The sequence below is a fragment of the Callithrix jacchus genome, chromosome 6 (genome assembly GCF_049354715.1).
Source record: "Callithrix jacchus isolate 240 chromosome 6, calJac240_pri, whole genome shotgun sequence".
Classification (NCBI taxonomy): Eukaryota; Metazoa; Chordata; class Mammalia; order Primates; family Cebidae; genus Callithrix; species Callithrix jacchus.
The window spans coordinates 40,519,642-40,541,296 of NC_133507.1; the positions used below are offsets into that span (position 1 = coordinate 40,519,642).

The 21,655-nt window shown below is 35.4% G+C and overlaps 1 protein-coding gene across 50 annotated transcripts in view; it reads right to left on the reverse strand.

Annotated features, from left to right (window-relative positions):
• The window catches only part of GULP1 (GULP PTB domain containing engulfment adaptor 1), a 320,614-nt gene that overhangs the window by 239,362 nt on the left and 59,597 nt on the right, over nt 1-21,655 (reverse strand). For 10 of the 50 annotated variants that reach the window (XM_078327154.1, XM_078327140.1, XM_078327166.1 and 7 more), the window contains exon 2: nt 13,073-13,206. The exons of 37 other annotated variants lie outside the window; for them this stretch is intronic. The gene's annotated coding sequence lies outside the window, so the exon portion shown is untranslated. Of the gene's footprint in view, nt 1-10,547; nt 10,646-13,072; nt 13,207-21,655 lie in introns of all 50 variants that reach the window. 3 more of the 50 variants (XM_078327169.1, XM_078327132.1, XM_078327141.1) reach the window with 1 other exon arrangement.

Below are 21,655 nucleotides of genomic sequence, written 5' to 3' on the forward strand. Positions count from 1 at the left end.
TCAGAGATTTAATTATGTTTAATTTTTGGGATTAATCATCTTTGCATTTAGTTTATCATTTAACACTAGATTACAGTTGACCCTTGAACAACACAGGTTTGAACTGCCTGGGTTGGTCCATTTCCAGGTGGATTCTTTTTCAATAAATACAGTTGGCCCTCCAGACCCATGGGTTCGCAACTACAACCAAACTTGAATGGAAAATACTGGTATTCACAGAATATGAAACCTATGGATATGGAGGGCTGGCTTTTCACATATATGGGTTCCTCATGGCTGACTGCAGTCTTACTTGGGTATGCAAAGATTTTGGAATCTGCTGGCAGCCCTGGAATCAATCCCCTGAGGATACAGGGAAGCGAACACATTTGTAAAACACTGCAAATATAAATTTCAGCACCAAGATCAATAGAAATAGAATTTTTCCCAAATATTCCCCATATTTTAAGCCCCTGCCTTCCTTCTTTCATTTAAAAGATAAAATTATGATTCTCTATTCTTTACTATAGTATATTAATACATTAGAAATATTCATATGATTAAAGAAAATATTTATACAACACCTATTCTAATAGCCACTATTAATTTTTAAGAGTGCCTATTACTACCAAAAGCTGTAAAACTACGTAAATGTATTTCAGTATTAAAGAGAAGAGAGCAAGTCTTCATTAAGGGCTCTTATTAAGCACTTTTGTAAACAGTCACACAATGGAAACTGTTGGAATGAAGGAAATTAGAAACTGTGATTAATTTCTTAATGAAAAGTTGGGCCAGAAAACATTCATTAACTTGGATGACATAAAAGTCATTAGTTTAATTTTTCCAGTCCTATGGAGTTTAATTTTGTTCATATTAATATTCATAGAGTGTATAATATATTTAAAGGCAAATTTCAGTTAGCTGTTATTCAGTCTTCCATTTTCCCACAGTTGCAGGATGCAGAAGTCAGCAACTTTACTAATCCTTGTCTCTATTCTACATTAATTGTAATATCACCATAATTGGATATAATTTCACTCAAATTATACAAACACTGTTCAGTAAAATCTGTAATACCTTCTGTACCAATATAATCAAGCACAAAAACATATACAAATTCATCTGCTGTTAGCCATATAATAATAATTGTTTTACAGATGAGGAAACAGTCTCAGAGATGCAGACATCATAGGTATTTTATATGATGATTGGTTATGTCTGAAGGCCCTTCATCGGCAATTGAACACTTTCCATATCAATATTTTGTGATTGTTCCTTATGTTACTCTAATGTCAAATGTTATTACACCATTTAAACTGTTGCTCTTTTGTTCAGTAGCATTTTCACATATCAGTGTGCATTTCACTCTGCATTTAATTTAGTATATATATACACTGTGCTTTCCCGTCTCTGCCCAACACCCTCCCCTCCACCAAAATATTCTGCTAATATCACACCAGGTTTCCTTTCCAGACTTACATTTTTTTTTCTTCTTTCCTGGTAGTTAGGTTTGGCTAATGGTGACCTTAGTCTTAGTTCCAGGACTGGTCAATGGCAGCACCATGATCCTAATCATAATTATTCACTTTTGAATGGAAATGTGGACTAAGTTAAAATAAAAAAAATAAAATCAGCACCTTTTTAAAAAACTAGAAAGAAACAATCCCTTTCCACTTGAATTGGTTAACTGGAGAACTGACAACCTGGTGGTCATTTTGACCTCGTGTTTCTTGCCCTAAAATCTATTGAATTCAGTGGAAAACAGAGCTATAATAGAGAAATAAATATCTGCCTGATTTTAGTCAGGCCTGAAGGACTACTCTAGAACTTTCTACTATGATAACCAATGTATATTGTTTTGCTTAACAGAGTTTTAATTTGTTGTCTGACAAATATAACCAAATAATTATTCTTAAGTGTATATATTATGTACTAATGTATACTACACATTTTATTGAATTTTTCTATGGCTTATCCCAAATCGAGCTAATATTTGTAAGTAATAATGGGCCAAAATGATTGACTGATACTTCAAAGGAAATAAAAGTTTTATATAAAATTATACAGATACAGTTTTGGTGTTTTGAAGACATTTTTTATTATGAGAAGCTCAAAAGAAATATGGAATTTCAGATGAGCCTTCAGTAAGAATTGCATACACTTTAAGTATGTTTATATACTTTAAATTTTTCCAGATAAATTAATGACATATTTTACACTGCAAGCAAATAAAGAAGTCACTGGAAGCTTAATAGTATGATTCCAATTCAATTCTACTCCAACAAGGTATTTTCTTATTTCTTTGAAGCTCTTCCCAAAGACAATAGCTAAGTTAATCCTTTGTGTCTTAATAACTGGTCAAATAAGTTTCTAGAGTAATTATCTGCTTTTATACCTGAACATTTTATAGCTTTTCACTGCCTAAGGATTCAACATCTACTATGTGATATCTGAATGGCCTGTCAAAAATAAAAATAAAAAAATATAAATGAACGATCAGTGTTTATAGACTGGAAAAGTAAATCCAACTTTATTTTATAAGAAACTTAAGACATATCAGACACCTGGGTTTATAATTTCAGTATTGAAGACTGGATGCTGGTATATTTGATAGCATCACAAAATACAATAAAAAAATACAAAAATGTATTGCTAAATATCAACTATTAAATAAATAAAAGTTTATCTTATTGTAGCTTTGTTTCTTCATTGTTCCCTCAGAAAATATTATGGCTACTTTTCTCTTCTCTTAAATTGGTTTTACTTTACTACACTATTTCAATCTGATTGCTACTGAAGGTACTTGATCCCTCTCAAGAATGCTCTTCATGTTTCCTCTCTCTGTTAGAGCTTAATTTCCACTTCAAACAGAATTCAATAAACTATAACTACTTAAGAAAGAGGTCATGCACTATAAATATATACTTTAATAATTCCCTTCCCCAGCTCCATAAAATAGACTATGCTATAAATGACTACAAAAATACTTATAATGAACAAGCACTGTATTATATCTACCCAAGCTAAGGACATCTTTCTCTTCAGCCTGCTGTAGGACAGAAAGATAAAACTTAGAAGGGAAATTTTTTCTCTCCTAGCAAAACTTTAAAAATCTCTCTGACCTTTTCAGTTATCTATCATTTATTCTGTGATACCTGAAGATAGTTTCCTCTGTATGAGAAGAGAAGATTTCAATCATCTCATTTGAGGTCAGTTTCCCAACACCCAGTGATACAGTTTAGTGTAGAGCAAGTATCTTCTTTGTTCACAAATGTATCAGAAAAATAAAAGGGGCAGAAGTATCAATATGAAAAGGTCAAGTCTAATTTCATTTAGCAATTACATATGTCACATGGAGGTCAGGTCAAAATAATCTATAGAGCACTTGCAACATGATGTTAATAATACCTATTATCCCTCTCTCCTGGAGTATTTTCAAAAGAGTTCATATATGAAAGGACATTCAAAACTATAAGTACAATTCAAATATAAGGTCATGTTACACATTCCAGGAGAAGTTATGACATGCTGAAAAGGCAAAATTTACAACTAAATTTCCTTTTTCCCACAGTGATGTCAGAGTATGCACTTGCATGTAAACTTTCACCAAGACATTTTAACATAGGAAACAGAAGATTATGTAATGTTAAGGACATCTAATTTCCAAGCTGTGTGTCATTAAAAGAAGTAAATGATCAAAGAGGGGTCTTCCTAATGCTCTGAATCTATTAATAAGTAGAAAGTACTAGTATTAGCCATAGAAGGTCAGTCCTCTGGAGAACTAGATACAAGTGAACAAACCAGTCTTCCTCTCTGCCATTCATGAAAACACTTATATTGATGTCAGTACATTCTCTCAATGAAGACAACTTAATATACAGCTAATGACAGTAATACTTCCAGGAGCATAGCCTCTCTGTGTTTTGCTGTAACCATTCATAGCAGCAACAACAAGTGAAATTAAAGGAACAAAAGTCTTCCAGTCTCATAGTTTGAGGTACTGGGAAATCAACGATGTACCTATCTCTTAAATAGATCTATCTTTTTCTCTGAAGTCTGACTGAAAGCTTGTTCAGTAGTATATAATAATCAGACTATGATATTGTAAAGATTCCCCTTTATCTCTTCTCCAGCTGTATTCATTCAATACACATGTATTGAACACCTGCTCAATGCTGTGCATTGTATTGCAGACAAGGAAAACAGATGAAGAAATTTAGTTTCTAATCTAGTAGACAGACAAGTAAATAAATTATAAAAATTTGTCATCATAATGTTATAATAGGTGTCAGTCTATTAAATGTTTGCTAACTTAATTCTTAATTTCTAAATAGTAATCAGTACAAATTAGGTAAGCTTTTGATCATGATGAATTTATAATTTTCTTTTAATTTTTTAAAAATGCTTTCAAGGATATAATGACATTTTATTTTGCAAAAAACTCTGTCTCATATATAGTGTTGTGCTTTCCTTCTTTTACCAAAGAGAAAATCAATGTTGAAAGATGAGTTAGTAGCACCATACCCAAAGTCGGGACTCAAGAATCTCAACTCTCTTATTTCCTTCTTACAAATGGAGGATATCACATCTAGTTTGCATGCTAAAATCCTGTGTACTATTTATCATTTGACTTCACCTTTTTTTCTTTAGGGAACTGTAAGTTTTTATTGATAGTGCTGAAAAAGAAAAACTCATTCATTGTAGAGTGTGTTTTTATTAGAAAACCATTCTAAGCTACGAATTGTTTATTGCCAAATGAAATAATGATGTTTATTGTTTTCTATTAATACCTGCCAAGAAACCTTACTACAGAAGAAATCATACACTGTGAAATTTGGAAGAATACTGATGTTTGTACAAATGAATAAAAATTGCTGCCTAATCAAGGGAACCATAGTATTCAAACTACTTACATCTTGCCAGCTGAATTATTAAGTACAGCAATCACAGATTCACTATGTCTGAATTAGATGAAAACTGCATCATTTTCTTTGTGCCTGAGACATAGTAAATGCTCACGAAATGTTTAGGAGGAATTTGGGTGAAGAACAGAAAGTGTTAAAGAAAGGAGAAAAATCTTATCAATAGGTCACTAAGCTCCACCCTGCCAAAAATCAAACCAGCAATCACACACACAAACACACACACAGAGTTAAAGTAGCACAAATGTTTGAAAGTATATTCACTTAAAGGTAACCTCCCCTTAAATTTAAGAAATGCAACTGTGCTTTTGGCCAATGTTACGTGTGTAATCTCTGAGTGGCTTTGCAGAGTAGCAATTTATTCAAGATGGAGACTACACTCTGAGATGCAATCTTTATTACGTTTCAAAACTGAAATACTTACAGATGTCAACATTATCAAGTAAGTTTAATTCCCTGTATAAGTGGTTTATGTGTTTGAAGTCCCATCTATGGATTGAAATAACCCATAAAGTGATAAATGACAATTAATTTGTAAGAAATATTTGTGAATTAAATGAGGAGGGTGGTAAGTAAAATATGCAATGACATCCAAAGAAAGTCTCAAAAACTCAGTGAGGAATAGTTATTTCTCATTCAATGATTGTTTTACTCAAAACAAAACAAAGATAAACAAAAATATATGGTCAACTAAAATCAGGTTCCTGGGGTAGGTGCCATAGATTGTCCAACCAGTGCATTTGTGAGAGGAAATTTCTCACTATGCTCACACTGGCCATCTGTGTGCTCTCAAAATGCCTGCCATGCCTATAAATCTCATCTATGAGGGTCCTCTCCCATTCTCCTGCTGGAAGAATAACCCTACCTTAAGGCAATCAACATAAACCTTTCTCCGCTGAAGATACGAGAGTAGGCATCTGAGCTAAGACTAAATCATCTAAGGCTTATATGGGGATCTGTCAAAACACTTCAGGGAAGGGAGCAGCTAGGCTTTTTCATTCCTAATTCAATGATACTGATCACTTTTCTGACAGGCTAAATGATTGTGCTGATGGCTGGATCCAGAGTCACAGCCTCCTCCCTCTTGGAAGCTACCCATTCCGTTAAGAGAGCATAGATACCACTTTCCTATTGTGCATCCCTCCTTGGGCCTCAATATTTAACTGTTCCTATCTTGATACCTGTTTCAGAGTTCCTAGAATCTTAATGTACTTTTGTCACACCATCACTCCAGAAACTACAACTTAACAAATAAATCCCACTCACTGGCATGACAAACCTAGACTTCAAAAAGAACACCTGTTATAGCCCCAGGTGTCCTACATATTAAATACCAACTGATTCTCCATTGCTATGTCATGCCCACAAGCTAAAGCTCCCTATTGCATCATCAGGGACTCCTGGAGCTAATCTATTTCCTCTAAAGCACCTGGAGGTCATCTCTGGTAACCTTGGACATCATGTTGCTTCTATTTACCCACTGGAGCTCAACTGTCTGCCCCGCAGCTGAGACAACATCTCCAGCACCTGGCCTGCTCCCCTAACCATCATGACCAGTCCACACAGACACAAATACTAAGATATGAGAAAAACTATAAACAGTGGGACATTTTTCCAGTAACTGAAATGTATTCATTTAACCAATCCTTATTGAATGTCAGAGATATATCTGTATGGTAGTGATATGACAATGAACAAGACAGATTTTCTGCCCTCAAGAAATTTGTGTTCTATTTATCTGCATATAAACAAAAATTTAACTACATATAAAGGTAAAAACATCCATTTGTTATTACAACAAATAAAAATATGTACGCTTATATCTATTGCCCAACATAGAGAAAGTATCTGAAATGTTATGTCAAAATATAAGTTAAGGAACATACACCACATTTCTTGAGTGGAAGATGCAAGGATTTAAGAAATTGAAAGCTGCCCTATAAGTTAAAATACAAAACGCCCATGTAATCGTAGACAGAGAGATATGCAAATGAATCAAAAGGTGAGGGAGAAAGAAAAGAGGGCTAGTTCAGATGCAATAGATGCATACTGGGCAGTCAACACAGAAATATGTACACTTAACACTCAGATATGTGACATGAAGCTTATTTTTTTCTCTTGAATTGCACATAACGTCATAAACTTCATAAACCTCAATCTGTCTATGGAAAATAGTTCAGCCTTTCTGGTATTCTTAGTCCAGTGGCTTTGCCATGTAAACCGTTTCTTGTTTTCTGTTTTTATGGGGTGTTTTGGGGCTTTTTGTTTTCTTTTTCAAATCTCAGTCACTGTTCAGCATAAAATTTCTAACTCAGAGTTTCCTTTCCTCCTTTACAGTCCCTTCTTTTGCCTCCATTCCCCCTTCTCCTATGCTGTCTTTTCTTGGTTGGCCTGCTCTGGTTGCTAGAGGTGTCACAGAAAGTTGGATAACCTGAGGAATGTCCTTCAGTTGAGCAGAAAAGTTAGATAGCTGGTCTTGACCATGTATTTCCCTGCTGGACATGTTGTTCCCATCATCGTTTGATCTGGTCCTGGCATTGGTATGATATTAACCTACTAATGTTCTGGCCACTTGTTCTCTCTAGGTCTGCACAGATGGCATCTTTTCTGCAGCACATTCATGGTCTTTAAGTGCCCATGTACCATACTGTCCACTTCATGGTCTTCTGAGCTTAGAGTTTCCAAGAGCAGTGCTGCTTCCTTTATCTCACCTCATTGGGCAATCTCTGCATGTCTCATAACATAGGAAGCAGATTCCTGCAGGGCCAACTAGAGTCTGCTTACATCTCAGGCCTAGACTATCTTTACCAAGCCTTTCTTGACACCCTACCCTCTCTTAATTCATTCTTTCCAAAGTCCGGTGACCCTCAGACAATGTTGCAGACATTCCTTCCCATAAAACTTGCAACAAGACCCAAACCAATGTTCAATCAACAATTATCAGGTTCCTTCTAATAATACCGGTAGCACTCAAGAATTTTATGCTTCCTCATAACCAACCTGACAACAAGGTATATTTCACAACAAAATAAGGCACAAACAAAATTCTGCCTCATAAGCAAATATTTATTAGCCCTCAGGCACTAAAACAGTCATGCATACTGTTTCAGTAAGCTCTGTGAAGTCCCCGATCTATCACTACAAAAGCCCCTCACATGAATGGTGATCTCTGAGATAAATAAATTGCATCCCCTACAAGATTAACCTTCCCTGTCAATCCAGAAAAAGATCCCAAGACAGCTCTTCCATTAAGGAAATGGCAGAGCTGCAGTATAGCACCATGTGTACTGCTATACCAGCACACAGCTGGCAAGGCAGAGGTTTCCAAACAATATTTCTACCCAGCTGCATATAATGAATACCACTTGTTTCATCAGGGAAACACTATGACTAATACATTTTGTGCTAATTAGCCCACTGGTACAGATGTAAACAGCAATTTGAAATCTTGCCCCAGCTGCCTCCTGGACTTAGATCACTGAATAAAGTCCTTCAAATATTATTCAACCACTCCAGTGGTGGATGTTAAAATAAATTGACTCAAGTGTGTGTGTGTATATAAATATACTTGGGTCATATATGTATATATGATATATGTATAAATATACATACACGTACATGTCACATAATCTAAACTGTAGCATATCAGCAAAAATTATGAATGAGATTCTAATCTCCCCTTTTTGCAGAAAACCACAAACCATGGGATACATGACTAGTATCTCCCTCCCCAGAGAAAGAAAAAAAGAATCAGGGGAAAATACAAAGTGATAATGCTCCATTAGCTGCTCTCCTTTGAGGTTATGGTCTACCTTATAGCTCCCTCTTCTTACTTCCATTAAGAAAGAATGTTCCAGGCCGGGCACGGTGGCTCAAGCCTGTAATCCCAGCACTTTGGGAGGCCGAGGCGGGTGGATCACGAGGTCAACAGATCGAGACCATCCTGGTCAACATGATGAAACTCCGTCTCTACTAAAAATACAAAAAATTAGCTGGGCATGGTGGCACGTGCCTGTAATCCCAGCTACTCCGGAGGCTGAGGCAGGAGAATTGCCTGAACCCAGGAGGCGGAGGTTGCGGTGAGCCGAGATCACGCCATTGCACTCCAGCCTGGGTAACAAGAGCGAAACTCTGTCTCAAAAAAAAAAAAAAAGAAAGAAAGAAAGAATGTTCCAAATTAGTTGGGCTTTATTAGTATACAGATGTGAAGGCTGAGAGTCTACTACCATGAGTTTAAATTCCATGATTTTATGGAATTTAAAATCCTCACTTTCCATTGTGAATTCTCTCCACAGACATCCTTTCACCTATAAGTAACACAGTAACTCTGAGGATCAACAAGTGGTTTCAGGGATCCTACATGTAACAGAAATGCAGACATCCACATGGAAAGCCAAAAGGGATTTCACAGGGATTTGCAGGCACTTATTTGCAAAAGGGATGCCTACTACTTGAGCAATATGACCAGATAGCAATCCACAAAAATTTATTTAATTATTTACCTATCACAAATAATTCTGAGAAGCACAGAGGGAGGTCAGCAAGTTCTAAATAAGATAGATGATAGATGAAGTAGCAATAACATGCATAAAGTGTACTGCAAGTAAACTGAAGATATTAATATACCTTTTAAAAAGCTGCAATGTTAGGTCTGATAACTTTAATAGAACATAATTTACAAAATTTGATGTAACACACAAGCACATAAGTATGATCAGCAGAGACTACTGCCAGTGGTTAGCTCTTAAAGCTGCCACAAATTAGCTACACCCAAATAAGCCCTTATCTTCATGACTGCTAACGCTGCTCCTCTTTCAAATTTCTTACCTTGTAAATGTCAGTTCTTCAAGTTATACAGTATTTCTTCCTTTCAACTCTACATCCTGTCATCAAATCTTACATACTATGATGAAAACCACGATTACTTTTGCTCTGACTTGATATTTTGCTTTCAAAAGAGCACTGAAATGTATACCTTCATCCTTTCCATTAGTGTCAGAGGCAAAGGCCTTGAAAATTGAATTAACTCTCCATTCCTACACTGTTTTCCCCAGTCTTTGCTCTGCTGTCTGGCATTGACAGCTCATAATTGCAAATCTTGATTCTGCCACCAACCTATCTTCCATCCTGCAATTCTTCCTTGTAATTTTCAGGATAAATTTTACACTCCTCCATAATAAGGTCCCTGCAAATACCTAAACTATAGTCAACTACTTCCTGATGTATAACCATTGCTTTTGATAATGCCAATCCATTGGACTCTAAGGGCTACAAATTATTTCAAAGCATCTACAAATCCACAGGCACATCAAGTTATCATCTGTAGACTGAAAACATCACACACAGAGATATACTATAATTATTCAAAGGTGCAAAAATGAACCCTCAAAGTTACCAAAGTCAGTTAGACATTATGACTTTAAATTCTTACAAATACACCTGAAAAGCACAAGTGTTTTCTAGAGGAAAAAGTAGGAAATTATGTTAATTTAAAAGATAATAAAAATTGAGAAAGTTGTCAGTTTTCAAACTTTAATGTTTCCATAACTCCTAGGAAAATAACTGCAGAAAGTCCAGTCACTTAGCTACTTCATCTACCTTTCCTTACAATTCATATTTTTTCTTTTTTAAAAAATTAGAACCAACCTCCTATTAAGCATCTTTTTTCTGTTCCATATTCTGTTCTCCTTCACTGGTTAGACGCAAGATGTGGTAGATCTCCAAATGTTTCTGCTTTTTTTTTTCTTTTTTTTTTGAGAGAAGAAAAGAAAAAAATGAGTAAAGGAGAGGAAGAAAGAGGAAGAGAAAGAGGGAGGGTGAATGGAAATATTGCTTTATTCTGAAAAAAGAAAATGGGTATTAATAATGGCCAATCAATGTTTCATTTAAACCTATGAGTAGGTGTGATGTGGTATTGACAAGAATGTATATTTTGTGTATTTGAAGTGGAGAGCTCTATAAATATTTATTAAGTTTACTTGTTCTGGATCTGAGTTTGAGTCCTTGATATCCTTATTAATTTTCTGTCTCATTGAATCAAAGTCTCTATGTATCCGGGTGTTAGGATCATTAGCTCTTGTTGTTGCATTGATCCTTTTACCACTCTATCTTTGTTGCTTTAAAATCTATTTTATCTGCTACGAGAATTGCAACTCCTGCTTTTTATTTATTATTTTATTTATTTTTGCTCTTCATTTGGTTGGTAAATCTTTCTCCATCCCTTTGTTTTGAGTCTTTGTGTATCCTTGCATGTGAAACAGGTCTGGATGTAACATGCCATTGGGTTTTGGCTGTGTCTTTTGATTGGGGGATTTAGTCGATTTAAATTTAGGGTTACTGCCATTTGATGTTAACTGGCTGTTTTATCCATTCGTTGATGAAAACTCTTCTTTATGTTGGTGCTCTTTACTCTTTGGTATATTTTTAGTAAGGCTAATACTGGTTGTTTCTTTCTGTGTGTAAAGCTTCTTTTAGAAGCTCTTATAAAGCAGACCTGGTGGTAATAAAATCTCTGAGTACTTGCTTGTTCATAAAAGATTTTATTTTTCCTTCAGTTGTGAAGCTTAGCTTGGCTGGATATGAAATTCTGGGCTGAAGGTTCTGTTCTTTGAGGATGTTGAATATTGGCCCCCACTCTCTTCTGACTTGTAGAGTTTTGGCTGAGAGATCTGCTGTAAGTCTGATAGGCTTGCCTTTGTAATTAACCTGACATTTCTCTCTGGCTGCCCTTAGTAATTTCTCTTTCATTTCAACCCTGGTGAATCTAACGATTATGTGCCTTGGGGTTGCTCTTCTTGAGAAATATCTTTGTGGTGTTCTTTGTATTACCTGGGTTGAATATTGACCTGCTTTGCTAGTTTAGGAAAATTTTCCTGAATAATATCCTGAAGGGTATTTTCCAGCTTGGATTCATTCTCTCCGTCACATTCAGGTACACCTATCAAACATAAATTTGGTCTTTTCACATAGTCCCACATTTCTTGAAGACTTTGCTCATTCCTTTTTATCCTTTTTTCTCTAATCTTGTCTTCACGTTTTCTTTCATTAAGTTGGATTTTGACCTCTGATATCCTTTCTTCTGCTTGAACAATTTGAGTGTTTAGACCTGTGCATACTTCTCGGAGTTCCTGTATTGTATTCTTTAGTCCCATTAATTCACTTATATTCCTCTCTAAGTTGTCTATTCTCAATAGGATTTCATCAAACCTTTTTTCAAAGTTCTTACTTTCTTTACGTTGGGCTACAACATGTTCTTTTAACTTACAGAAGTTTCTTATTATCCATTTCCTGAAGCATGATTCTGTTATTGGGATGCGCTCATTCTCCATCAAGCCTTGTTCCATTGTCGATATGGAACTGTGATCATCTTTAGAGGGAGAGGCGTTCTGATTTTGAGTATTCTCAGCCTTTTTATGCTGGTTTCTTCCCATCATTGTAAATTTATCCTCCTATCGTCTTTGAAATTACCAACTTTCAGATTAGGTCTCCTGAGTGGATGTCCAAGTTGTTAGTTCCCAGGGCCAGAACAGTGGCGTTAAGACTGATGGTGCTTTTCTGCCCAGGATTCTCCTGTCTGGCTTCCTTCTTGTGTCCGTAATGGGTGACTCTGCCTTCCCCGGGCTCCAAACCTCGGTCAGAAGGGGAGCCGGCCCTGTTTACTCTGCTCCGAGAGCTGCCGCGCCAAGGTGCGGCGAAACCACTGCGCCAGCCACAAGAGTCGTGCTGGCGACACGTGTGACTCCTCCACTGGGGATCTTCTGCTCCGTGAGCAACCAGAATTTGTCTGAAAGTGTGGCGTCCTCTAGTTCTCTGCGCTTTCACTGAGAGCTGCAATCCTGAGATGTTAGCGATCGGCCATCTTGGATCATTCAATGTTTCTGTTGTTACACATTTGGTAGGAAAAGCCAATGTGTGCATTGAAAGAATCAAACAATATTTTACTCTCTTGGCCAGCATGCTCCATCAGCCTTCTAAGTCAGATAACAGGTGAAAAAATGGAAAGGATCTACGCCCATTTACGTCCAGAGGCTTGTTAAAGAAACATATACAGCTAGTATCTTGGCATATGGCTAAGAGGACTGTAGTTATTCATTTGTGAAAAAGCTGGGGTTACTTGTAAATTTAAATTTAAGACTTTGGAAGAACAAGCAACAAACCTTTAATAGGTTTACCTGTATGTCTTGCAGGCACTAATAAGGGAGTAAACTTCACATCTGTTCAGTGTCAAAAAGAATCATAAGTCTTCCACTGTTTTGTTTTGCTTATAAACATGTGCAGGTGAGCAAGGCATCATCAATAATATCACCTGCAGAAATAAAAATGAGTTATATATGTGGGAAAACATTTCCAAAAAGAGTTCTGAGAAACACTAGTTCTATGAAACATATGAAGTGTTTTACATACACATTCAAAATGGTTCCATAAGACTAAATAGATATAAACAATTTTATAATGGTATTTCTCATATTTTTAATGCATTAATGTTTACTTTAAAGCTCCAAAAGCATAATGTAACATAATTCCTTATTTAATCTCACAAGGGAACACTTTTACATGGAATATTTCCAGAGTTTTGTTTGTAATGCTCTCAGAAAAATGATGAGATATAGTTTCACCATTAACAATTTTATTTCCAGAAAACGAGTCAATTATTACAACTGAGCTCATGACTGAAATGTAGCAGTATATGACATGCAAGTAGTTAAGAGCACCTTAAACCAGGGTCATAAAGATGCCTCGAAATAATTCTTACTTTTTGAAATTGAGCAACAATAAATCTCAGTATTTACAAAGGAAATTTTGTCAATAAGAAGGAAATAGAATTAAATTTGGAAAGGAAGGCAATCATGATGGAAACTAGACTTTGTTCAAAATCTCTTTAAATTAAGAAAAAAAATTGTTGAATATAAATGATATATACATATTTTTAAAAGAAGTGTGCTTCATCTCCACTAAAACAGGATAATTATCACCATAAACATCAAAGGCATGGTAGGCATTAAGTTGCTTTCTAAAACAGGTTACTAAAAGCTGAATAGAGAAGTGTCAATTTCCCCCAACACATTTTTCTTCTCATACAATTAATCTGCCAAACAGAATTACCTCAATTTGGCTTAGGTGTGAATACCTGACAAATCACAACAAACATCAAATGTGCTATTTCCAAGGATGTCCTCCAGGTTTTTTCTGTAATGATAGAGTCTCATGATCTTCTTATGCAAATTATATCACATCATTTCCTGGCACAAAAATCATTTCGCTGTTTCTGCCAACACTTACAGACAAATAGATCTTACATAAATTGGCCCTTGTTCTCCCTCTCTTTCTCTTTCTCTCTTTCTTTCTTCTCTCCCACCCATGTCCTCGCCCCACCCATTCCATTCATATAAATCTTCTCGCTGTGCCTCATACAAGCCAGAGTCACTCCTTCCTTAGGATTTCTTTTCCTAGACCTTGGCCTAGCTCCTTTTCATGCTCAGAGAGTCTAATTTAAATAGTTAGAGATCAGAAGCAGGCATCAGTGCTTCTTGAAAATGCCTAGATAAAAAGAAGCATAGGACAGAACAGAAGAATAAATGATTGACATAAATAAAGACAGCGACTCCCTATCAAAGATTTTTTACAAAGCAGAACATCTTTTACATGCTGCACATAACATTTAGCCTTTAATACCTCCTGGTCAAGCTATCTTTAATTGTCATCTGTGCAATATTGTGCAATGCAGTGACATTTTAGAAAGGCAAAGAGCTTTAAATTACTAATTTATTGGGGAAAATAATTAAGTTTTCAGGTTCATGCCACCATGAACCTGAAAAAGAAACTATGTTTCATGATTGTGTTGAATGATAATACCCTTCAATTGTATGGTAACTAAACTATTTATTATGTATTAAAATCAAAACTGTTATTTGGGCTATTTAGTTTTCAATTCTTAAAATCAGGTAATAAAATGAAATATAAATTTCACAATAAAGTTTCTAAAAGGCAGTTTGTGTTTTATTGCTCTGCATTCAAGTAAGCATCTCATGCCTTGCTGTCTTTCCAAAAACAGCAGCCAAATGGTTTCCACTTAATCTTCTCCAGGGCTGTCTTGACAGACAAGAGCACTTTCAAGGCTACAGGGCTCAGACATTGTGCACACCATGTCCAAACCAAAAACAAAAGCTTCACCACTTACTTAGTCAACATTGATAATTAAATCAATCTTCCTCTTAAGAAATCAGAATAAAGATTTCACAGGTGGAAGCAGGTCTTACTGCCAAAGGGCTTTCTATGATTTGATGCATCCAAGATTTGATGCCAGAAAAAATGATTTTAAAAAACTCGAAATACTTGCAGTTTTCAGCTAGTCAAGGAAATTTTAATTGCTTTAAATTTAGTATTAGAAGAAAACATTGAGTTACCTATCGTGCACAATAGAGATTCTTTAATAGCTACAGTAGGTAGCTATAGATTTTGGCTTTGTGATAGAAGATTTTTATGCTTGAAAATTATTAGCAGTTCAGAATAAAAGTAAAGCCTATTTTGTCCAGAATACATTCGTTTTAGTAATGAGTTACACAGCTTATAAGATCATAACCAGAGAATCTAAGAACGAAGTAGGTAGAATCATCAAAGTAAACCAGCAAGAAACTAACTACAGGATCTCAATCAAAGAGAACTGGAGATCAAGAGGCAGCAGAGCATCTTGCCAATGGGAAAACAAAATTCTCCAGTTCACCTGACATTAAAAAAATCAGCAAGGCTAGATAAATACAGAACAATCACAAAACAAACACTGAAAGTTTCTATATTTAGCTAATCCCCATTTTTTTTTCCTGGTTTATTTACTCACTGATTCTTTCCTCTCTGTGGAATAGCTCTAATATATGTTTTTGCGCAAGTCCTAAAGTTAACCAGTACATAAGCAGCATCTCACTTTGAGTTCAGTTTTCTGAGTCCTACAATATTACTAATGTCACATGAAAAAGCAAAGTCTTTTCCTTCCAAAACTACGATAAGAAAAAATGAGCAATCAGTTATTTGGGGTCTATCACCTCCCTCTCCTCAGAGAAGCTATAGCTAAGAGCACATCAACATAATTTTTAATACAATTCATCTTGCTGTTATATTTATAGCTAACTATAAAGCCGCCTTACATTCAAAACAATAAACTGAGGCAATTTTTCCCATGAGACTAACTTGATCACAATCTAATGAAAGGCTTTGATTTTGCATGTTGTAGAAGCATGAAGCATATGCCAACAGGAAATACATTCAATGCCATGCTAGCAGAGAAAAGCTTTCCAAATGTTTGGCTTAGTTAGATAGATATTTAAGTTTGTTGGTAGTAGAATAAGTCAGTTATTTTATTGTCATTTTAAGAACTGTAAAATACAATCACAGCCCTGTTTATCTATTACAGCATATATCACTCTGGAGCTTAAATAATTATCAGTAACTGCATCCGCTTTGCTCATCACTGCATCTCCAAAATTTGGTACAATGCCTGGCATATAAGGGTAACTTGATAAATATCTTTTGAAAGAATAAATTAAAGTTAAAAATTAATGAAATGAAAACAGAAAGAAGGCATATCAGCTTGCAGACACTGAACCACATATCTAAAGATGCTGTATGTTTATCATACAAATCCAACTTAAAATACTAAATTTATCTGTGAAAAACTTACACCTGTTAAGGCTTCCAATGCTTCGTTATCATTGCCTTATCATAATTATGTTAGCATTTTTTGAAAATCAAAAGAAATTTTTGTTTTTTTTTCCCAAAATAAAAAGAATTTGTGTACCAAAAGAATACAAAGTTGAGTCCATTTCAGCCACATAATTAAGATGCTGGACTGATTACTTATTTTTTAATGTGTCAGTTACTTAATACTTACTCATTAGAAATGGATGTCCAATGTTCATACCTTTAATTAAACTGATGACTATTACAACAGATGTTTTCAAACTGAATTTTATTTGAAGCAAACTTATTTTTATTTAATTTTCTTCATATAAAATACTGTCCAAGAATTAGGCAGTCTTAAATCTTATACTGCGCAAATCTTATTCCAACCTCACTAAGTATGTCTCTTGAAAAATTAGTACTTTATACCTCTCAGGTTTTAATTGACGCATAATTTTACATATTTATAGGATACATTGTACTATTTCAATACATGTATACAATGTGTAATGATCAAATCAGGTTAATTAGCATATCCATTACCTCAAATGTTTATCAACTCAGTGTTGGCAACATTCAATATCCTCTTTTCTACCTATTCAAAAATAACACAATTGTTAGCTATTGTCACCCCACAGTGCCAAAAACCAACAGAACTTTTTTCTTCTATCTAACTGTAAACTTCGTATTTATGAACCAGCCAATCCCTATCCCATCTCCTCTATCCTTCCTAGTCCCTAGTAACCACTAATCTACTCTCTACTCCTATAAAAACAACTGTTTTAGCTTCCAGGTATAAGTGAAAACATGTAGTGTTTATCTTTTCTTGCCTGGCTTATTTCACTGACAAGATTTTTGTTATTGTTGTTGTTTTGAGACGGAATCTTGCTCTGTTACCCAGGCTGGAGTGCAATGGAGTGATCTCAGCTCACTGAAACCTTTGCATCCCAGGTTCAAGCAATTCTTGTGCCTCACCCACCTGAGTAGCTGTGACTACAGGCGTGTGCCACCATGCACTGCTAACTTTTGTATTTTTTTAAACAGAGACAAGGTTTTGCCATTTGGTCAGGCTGGTCTTGAACTCCTCAAGTGGATCCACCTGCCTCAGCCTCCCAAAGTTCTGGAATTACAGGTGTGAGCCACCATGCCCAGCCAGGATTTCATTATTTTTTTATGGCTGCATGTTGTATTGTACATATATACCAAATTTTCTTTATCTATTCATCTGTTTATATACACTGAGACAAATTCCATATCTTGGCTAGTGTTAACGGACATATCTTGGTTAGTGCTGCAATAAACATGGAAATGCAAATATCTCTTTAATATACTAATCTTCTTTCCTTTAGGTATACCCAATAGTGAGATTGCCAGATCATATGGTAATTCTATTTTTAGTTTATTGAGGAACCTCTAGACTGTTTTCTATGATATCTGTACTAATTTATCCTCCCACCAAAGGAGTATAAAAGTACCCGCTCCACATCCTCACTAGCATTTTTTATTTTTGTCTTTTATTTATAGTAATTCTAACTGTGGTGAAATGACATCACAGTTTTGATTTGCACTATCCTGATGACTAGTGATGTAGAGCATTTTCTCATTACTTACTTCTGATTTGTATACCTTCTTTCGCGAAATGTCTATTCAAATCATTTGTCCATTTTAAAAAGGGATTATTTGTTTGTAAGCTGTTGAGTTTATTATATATTCTAGATATCAATCCCTTATTGGATCAATGATTTGCAAATATTTTCTCCATTCTGTAGGTTGTCTCTTAACTTTGCTGATGGTTTCCTTTGTTGTACAGAAGACTTTTAGTTTGATATAATCCCATTTGTCTATTTTTTGTTTTGGTTACCTGTGCTTTTGAGGTATGTTCATAAAATCTTTGCACAGACCAATATCCTAAAGTGTTTCCCTTATGTTTTCTTCTAGTAGTTTCATACTTTCAGAACTTACATATAAGTCTTTAGTCCATTTTGAGTTGATCTTTGTACATCATGAAAAATAGGGGTCCAGTTTTATTTTTCTGCATGTGGATATCCTGTTTTCCCAGCAAGATTTATTGAAGAAACTGTCACTTCTATAATAAATGTTCTTGGTACATCTGTTGAAAATCAGTTGTCTGTAAATACATGGATTTACCTATGGATTCTCTATTCTGTTCCATTAGTCTATGTGTCTGTTTTTATGTCAGTATCATGCTGTTTTGGTTACCACCACTTTATAGTATATTTCAGTCATTAGTCCTTGATAGTATATTTTGAAGTTTGACACCTCTGACTGTTCTTTTGCTTAGGATTGTTTCACTATTTGGGGTCTCTTGTAGTTTCATAAGAATTTCAGAATATTTTTTCTACTTCTGTGATGGATGTCATTGGTATTTTGAAAAACCTGCATTGAATCTGTAGATCATTTTGGGTAGCATGGTCATTTTAACAATATTAATTGTGATAATCCATAAACATGGATGTCTTTCCATTTGTGTGTGTGTGCGTATCCTCTTCAATTTCTCTCATCAATGTTTTGTAGTTTTCCTTGTAGAGATATTTCACCTCCTTGGTTAAATTTATGCCTAGGTATTATTTTGTAGCTGTTGTAAATGGGTTTGCTTTCCTGATTTCTTCTTCAGCTAGTTCTTTGTGGATGTTTAGAAACACTACTGATTTTTCCAGTGCTGATTTCATATGCTGTAACTTTGCTGAATTGTTTATCAATTCTAAGAGCTTTTTGGTGGAGATTTTAGATTTTTCTCTGTATAAGAACATGTCATCAGCAAACAGAAACAATTTCACGTACTTCTTTCCTATTTGGATGCCCTTTTTCTCCTTCTCTTGACTTATTGCTCTTGCTAGGACTTTCAGTACTATGTCGAATAAAACTGATGAAAATGGACATCTTTGTCTTCTTCTAGTACTTAGGGTAAAATAATTCAGCTTGTCTACATTCAATATGTCATATATGCCTGTGGGTTTGTCATACATGGCTTTTATTATGTTGAGGTATGTTTCTCCTATACATAATTTGTTGAGAGTTTTTATCATGAAGAGATGTGCTGAATTTTATCAAATGCTTCTTCTGTGTCCATTGAAATGATCACATGGTTTTTGTCTTTCATTCTGTTGATATGTATCCTGTATATTGATTTGATTATACTGAACCATTATGCATCCCAGGTTAATTTCCACTTGATAATCATATATAATCTTTTTTATTTGCTGTTTAATTCGATTCAAAATACTGGTTTGCTATTATTTTATAAGCTGTTTTTGCTATTGCTTTCTTTTTTGTTGGATCTTTGTCAGGTATTGATATCAGGATAATACTGGTCTCATGGAAACAGGAAGAATTTTCTCCTCTTCAATTTTTTTAAGTTTGAGAAGAATTAGTATTAGTTATTCTTTACAAGTTTGACAGTATTCAGCAGTGAAACCTACTAATTTTCTTTGTTGGGATACTTTTTATTATGGTTTTGATCACATTATTCATTATTGGTCTGTTCAAATTTTCTATTTCTTTTTAGTTCAGTCTTAATAGATTCTATGTGCCCAGGGATTTACTTATTTCCTCTAGGTTTTCCAATTTGTTCGCATATGGTTGTTCATAATAGTCTCTAATAATTCTTTGTATGTGTGTGATATCAGTTGTATTGTGTGCTTTTTCTGATTTTATATAATTTGGTATTTTATCCTTTTTTTCCTTAGTCTAGCTAATGGTTTGTTGATTTTATTTATCTTTTAAGAAAATTAACTTTCCATTTCGTTGATTTTTTTATTTTTTAGTCTCAATTCTCTTAATTTCTGCTAATCTTTATTTCTTCCTTCTAATTTTGGGTTTGGTTTGTTCTTGCTTTTCTAGTGCCTTGAGTTGCACCATTAGGTTGCTTCTTTGAAATCTTTCTACTTTTTGGATGTAGACACTTATTGCTATAAACATTCCTCTTAATACTCTTACTATAGCCCATAGGTTTTGGTATGTTGCAGTTCTATTTTCATTTGTTTCCAGAAATATTTTAATTCCCTTCTTAATTTTCTCATTAATCTATTGGTCATTCAGGAGCATGTGTTAAATTCCATGTATTTGTACAGTTTTGAAAGCTCTTGTTACTGATTTCTAAATTTACTGTGTTACAAACAGAGAAGATACTTGACATCATTTTGATTTTTGAATTTGATGGAACTTATTTTTTCACCTAACATATAATCTATCCAGGAGAATGTTTCATGTCCTGCTTAAAAAAAATGTATATTCTGCATATGTTGGATAAAATGGTCTGAAAATGTCTATTAGATCTTCCTATTTTCCCCACTGTGGGGAGACTTACCCATGGAGATCCATCTTGGTGTCAAGTTTGACATGGCCTACAAGTAGCTACAGTAGTGCTGGGTTTCAGGGTGCAGTTACTCAGAGTAGCTGTGAAGCTGAGGTCCTAGGCTCAGGTCCTCATGAACCTGCTGTGGCATATGGGTCCTGGGGTACAGATTCACTCTCTGTGACAGTGTTGGATGTAGACTGCCCACAGAGGTAGCATCCATGACTCTGAGGCACCCCTAGCACTTCAGACCAAGGGAATTTGGTTGTAGCTGAGACTCTCTCCTAGCCCTACTCTGCTCCCCAGGTCCAAACCACTAGGGCATTTCTGCCCCTGAAATGCTCTGAAGGTTTGGACCTGGGGAGTTTGGGAACCAGAACCCACAGGCCTCAGAGACAACTCAGATCCTGGGGGGATAAAGCACCATGTAGTGGTGACTCTGGACTCTGAGATGGGAAAACTGGCCGTATCCCAGACTCTATGAAGTCAAATGTAGTGTCAACAATGACCCCAGAATGGTGTAGTGTAGCTGTTGCTTGGGTCCTGGGGAGTAAGGAGCAGCACAGCTATGACGCTACTCCCTGGGTAGAGAAATTTCTCAGCAGTTCATCTCTAGATGGCTAGTCCAGCTCCAGGGAACCAGGGTCCTAGCGCTATTTGTTCTGTAGGACAAGGTGTCTCAGTACAGCCACTGCACTGTTTCTTTGGGACTCAGGGTACCATGTTAGCTCTGTCCTGGGATGCATAGCTGTTCTTCTTGGCCAAGGCA